Raw genomic sequence first — 5,448 nt, 5'->3', positions numbered from 1 at the left:
ATCAACTTATGACACTTCCTTTGCAATATTTGGTGCATTTTCTAGTTATAGGTCATTTATAGATTATAAATGTCTTCAGACTTTCACTTCTAATTGAGTATTCAACTGAACATATTGATTCTCTTATACATAAATTTTCATAACTATTAGGTAGGGACCTGCAACTTCTATGTTGCTTTGCTTGTTTAGTAAAATATTGTCGAGACTTTAATTTATTTAAAGTTGTAGAATTTACAATTTATGAAGTTTCAAGGTCTAATTTTAAAAGTCTAATTCTTTAAAGGGTGCTAGCTCAATGGAAGAGCACCTGCTTTACAAGCAGGAGGTCGGTGGTTCGATTCCATCGTGCCCTGACATGATCCATATGGAATGAGCATTTGACCATCACCAATGAGATTTGGTGACATTTTTCAACTGTCACCAAAATATGAAATGGTGACGGTCAATGAATGCCACCATATATATGCATCAATAGTGACGAACCTCAAAGGTCTGTAACCATAAACCGTGTTGTTGATATGAGATGGTGACAGTTGATGTCCGTCATTATAGTCATTATTCGTGACAGACCTTGAATGTCACCACAACACTTATACTTATGGCAATGCGGATTTTGGTGAGGGTTAATGAACGTCACCATATATATGCACCAATAGTGACGACCATGAAAGATCCATCACAATAATCGTTGTTGTTCATATGAAATGGTGATGGTCACTATCCATCATTATAATCAATATTCGTGATGGACCTTTAATGTCACCATAACACCTATACTTTTGGTGACGCCACCTTTGGTGACGTTTAGTTTTTATGACAGAGGTTATGGTCTGTCACGATTTCTCATATGAAATGGTGGCGGTCGCTATCTGTCATTATAAATCATTATTGCTAACAAACTTTGAATGTCACTAAAACACCTATACTTTTGGCGACGCCACCTTTTGTGACGTTCAGTTTTTGGTGACAGAGGCTATGGTCTGTCACCATTGCTCATATGGAATGGTGACGGTTACTATCCGTCATTATAAATCATTATTGGTGACGGACTTTGAATGTCACTACAACATCTATACTTTTGGTGATGCCACTTTTGGTGACGTTTAGTTTTTGGTGACGAAGGCTCTTTTGACTATCACCAATGAGCTTATGGTGACATTTTTCGCCCCTCACCAATGTCCCTTTTTCTTGTAGTGTATTTCACATTTATATATGATTATTGGTACATATAAATAAACATAAGTCATTAAAAATTAACATTCCTCGATGGTTCATGAAAGATAATTTGAATGACAAACAATTCATTTAAGAACACATGCACGCACACACACACATCTTAGAAAAATATCGATACAACAAAGTAATTGAAAAAACATTTATAAATAATAAAAAATATACATATTAATATAATTGGCAATTCCCATATATTTCAAAAAATATAAAATCATACAAATTGATTCAACAAAAACTATGTCCAAAATGTATTGAAAAATTGGATTGTACTTTTCAACAAATTTATAAAAGAAATTATCTCCATGAACTAGAATGAAGTACATGTTCTATTGAGCATTCAAATGTACTCATGTTTTTTTTTTGATACGATGAAGTGTCTTAAGAAAGGGGAATAAAACTTGCATAAGCCACGTATCTTGCTCTTTTCCTGTATATGATTTTATCAAGATGTGGTTTGATCGATATCCGATGAATTAAGAAGTATGATTTTCTATATCTATTAGCAATAAATTTGATTGTTCATAATTATCTCCATATTGGGACCACACATCAATCAACTTTTTCCCATAAAATTGTCTCGTTCTCCCTGCTTCCAATTTCGTTTGCAAATGACAGTGAGACCCGTCCCATGCAAATTTAAAGTCCTCTATATCAATATTTGATTTTTCAAGTACTTTTAGGATGTACTTGTTAGTGACATTTAATGCCCATATTGTGAGATCATAATTTCTTAAGCAATATTTTAATACTTCTGACTGAAAAGGCCTTAAAAAATAGGACCTATCACCAAACTACCAATCTGGTTTTCTTTGAATATGAAAATTTTGTTCATCTTTGGTGTATGATTGGAAGAATACTCCTTCCATTTCAAATATCAACAACATCTTTTGACTTGTAGTAATTCCCATATGCATCTGCACTGCAACCACATGTATGATATTAACATATCTCCACTTCAATGCTTCATTGCTTAAGGACATAAAAACCTATCATTTTAAAAATGATGTTAATATTTATTATGAATTGTTTCCATTTGTATGCGAAGGTAGTTTTACAATGAGTTCAAATTATCACAAAATACAAATACAATTGCCCCATTAAAATGAACAAACAAATAATATGTTTACTTTATACATACAACCTAAATCATTTATTTAATTTATATGGAATAAAAGTCTTATAAGAATGCATTGACCCACCATTAAAATCATTTATTTTAAGAGTTATAATGATTTATTTAATTGCAATTGAAAAAGATAATTACAATGGTCTAGTGCAAGTAAACAAACTAATTATATATTAATTGTCACATACAATATAATACAATTTTTAGATTTCAAACCTAATTAATTATATGTTAATTTATAGAGTTTATACCTTAGTTTTTTTTGGTGCTTATTTTAGTACAAATTGTATGTTTATTGTTGGTGCTACATACAACTTAATCTAGTTTTTCAACTTATATGGAATAAAAAGGGTTATAAGAATGCAATGGGTCATCCTTTACATTATTAATTCCTAAGAGGTATAACGATAATTGAAACCACATTTAAAGCCAATAATTGTAATTATCTAATTAAAACAAATAGACCAACGATCTATTAATTTTACATACAATGTAATCCATTGTAAAAAAAAAAATATAGCATGGGAAATTTTGATATGAAAATATTAAATGGCCATTCATCTCACCAAAAATAAATAAAATAAAAATATTTTATTTTTAGTAATGACAAACCAAATCAATAATTCTTTTATTAGTGTTGTGAAATAAAAGTAATAAATCATGATGTCATACATATAATAGCATGATATAGACATCTGTAATTTTAAGGTACCTATAAATGTAATTGAACATCCTTCAAAATAGCTCACACATCTGTAGCCTTGTTGAGTTTATACAATATTCCCCATAGCTCATTGATCAACCAACTATCCCCTTGATTTTCTCCAATTAATGGAGGGGCAAGAATCACATTTTCTTTCGGTTTCTCTTTCACTCTCTCAATTAAACAATCAACTATAATAGTATTGGTTGCATCATATTGGGTATGCATTTCCCACACTTTTTTCAATGATTTAGTGTGTATAACTTTCGTTGGATTGTCAATGACCTTATGTCCCTTTTGTGGTTTACAGTCTAAAGCAGTCCACTTAAACACAAGTTTATCTTGTAATGTTTCTGAAACCAACGTTTTTAGAAGTCTTGTTGTGCTTTGTTTCAAAGCTGTCGTCCAAATTACAATGTCAAGATATTAATTTTTGAAACACATTACAAAAAATGATTTTGCATGTGGATGAATCCAAAATAATTTTTTCTCTATTGTGTAATCAGCATCAACTTCCATTTTCTCAATATGCCCTTTGTTTGTTGCTTCATCATCGATGCTATGACAAAAAATGTCCTTTAGTTAAAAAATAACTAGTTTCTTTTCAATTATTTTGGCTGCAACACAATGGAAAATAATATAGTCAAACCATTTTATTCATGTTACAAAAATTACTAAAAAAATTGTTGAAACGATACACTTACCTTGAGTGGTTTTTGCACTATTTATGGATGAAACAATAATTTATTTTATCATCTTGATAGGACCTAGAGTAAACATATTAAACCTTCAATCAAATACCACTATGAAGAAAAACATTAGTAATGCAACCTTTAAAAAGAAACACACACACAAACACACACCTTTAACATTATTTTCATTGTTAATTTTATCCTTTGTATTTGTTCCTATAATAAAAATATACAATGTTATGGTAGTTGCAAGCATTAGAGTTTGAAGAATAATAAGATAAACAAGAAGACAAGTTATAAGTATATGATATGACAGTATCTTCATATTTTTAATGTTGCACCTCATCATCATCTTGGTTACCTTTATTTGTCCCCAAATTAAACGTATAGAATATTTTGAATTGTGAAAATGAATAGAATCATTAAATAACAAGGAAAACAAGTGGACAAATTATAAATACCTGATGTTATATTTTGTTCTTGATTAAAGTTTTATTTAACTTTCATTTGATCAATGTCCCGGTTCTCCTTGCTTGTTACTATAATAAACATAAAAAAATGTTATAAATTGTGACAATGAACAAAATTCATTAAACAACTATACAAAGAAAGAATCATCTATAATTGTTCATAATAATATTTTGGTCTTGATTGTAGTTTTGTGGGACAGTCCCCTGATCATTATATTCATTCTCTTTATTTCAAACTATAATCAACATATGAAATGATATGAATCACAATAATAAAAATAGTAATTTAGAATAACAAAAAAATTAAAAAAATATAGAGTTATAATTATTAATACCCATTTCTATCTCCATCGTTCCATGGTCATTGTCTTAATTAATTTCATCCATCTCAATATTCCCTATAATAGTCATCCAAAAATGTTATGAATATGGAAATTGAATAAATTGAAAAATTATCAAGAGAAAAAACCAAACAAATTATGTACCTGGTATGATATCTTCTTCCTCTCCTCCTTCTCCTCCTTTTCCATCTCCATACTTTTTTCAACAACATAAGCACTGTGTTGATTATTTTTTTTCTTCCCACTTTCATCATTCTCTGTTTTAGAATCTCCATCATTAGTCATTTTAGTAAACACTTTGACAATTAAGAAATATGAAAAGAATAGTATCCAAAGTATTACAAGAAAAAAATAAATGAATTGTAGTACCTGTATTTTCCAATAAGTTAATGGATCTCGGATTTGATAATTGAAAAGATTTGTAATTATTTAACATGATCATCCTTTGAGACTCTATTTTCACAACACATGAAATTCTTCTTCCATATGTACAATAGGCCTTGATTAAATTTTTCCCCGCATAAAGAGAAATAACCACTTCTGCATGACTACATTGTTGGTGTTTTTTCACTAAATCCATCCAAAAATCATAATCTCTCTCATTTTCATCAAATGTGTCTTCAAATGTGTGAGAGTATTTATAGCCACCATAATTTTTAATTTTTAAGTATAGAAATGTATAGTAAGAACTATATCATAACTATAATTGTTTTGGGACTTATATTCATAAATGCCACTAGTCATTTTATAGTTGAACTTGGAGTTCTTTATGGAAATTTCCAAACATTGGCATACATCGTTACAAAACCAAAGTTCTACTAAGAGAACTATAGTAAAGTAATTCAACTCATTTTTTTTCGATAAGAAATCGAAAAAATTCATG

The 5,448-nt window shown here is 29.4% G+C and overlaps 1 non-coding gene across 1 annotated transcript; it reads left to right on the top strand.

Annotated features, from left to right (window-relative positions):
* Window positions 1-281: 281 nt before the first annotated feature.
* On the top strand, window positions 282-353 carry TRNAV-UAC (transfer RNA valine (anticodon UAC)). The gene has a single exon. It is a non-coding gene; the product is annotated as a tRNA-Val (tRNA).
* The last annotated feature ends 5,095 nt before the right edge of the window (window positions 354-5,448 follow it).

Source organism: Pinus tabuliformis, chromosome 5_1, assembly GCF_031772625.1.
Source record: "Pinus tabuliformis cultivar Carrire ecotype Pingquan chromosome 5_1, CPIR1, whole genome shotgun sequence".
Lineage (NCBI taxonomy): Eukaryota > Viridiplantae > Streptophyta > Pinopsida > Pinales > Pinaceae > Pinus > Pinus tabuliformis.
Note: the sequence above shows the minus strand (reverse complement) of the source record. Positions and strands in the feature narration are given on the sequence as shown.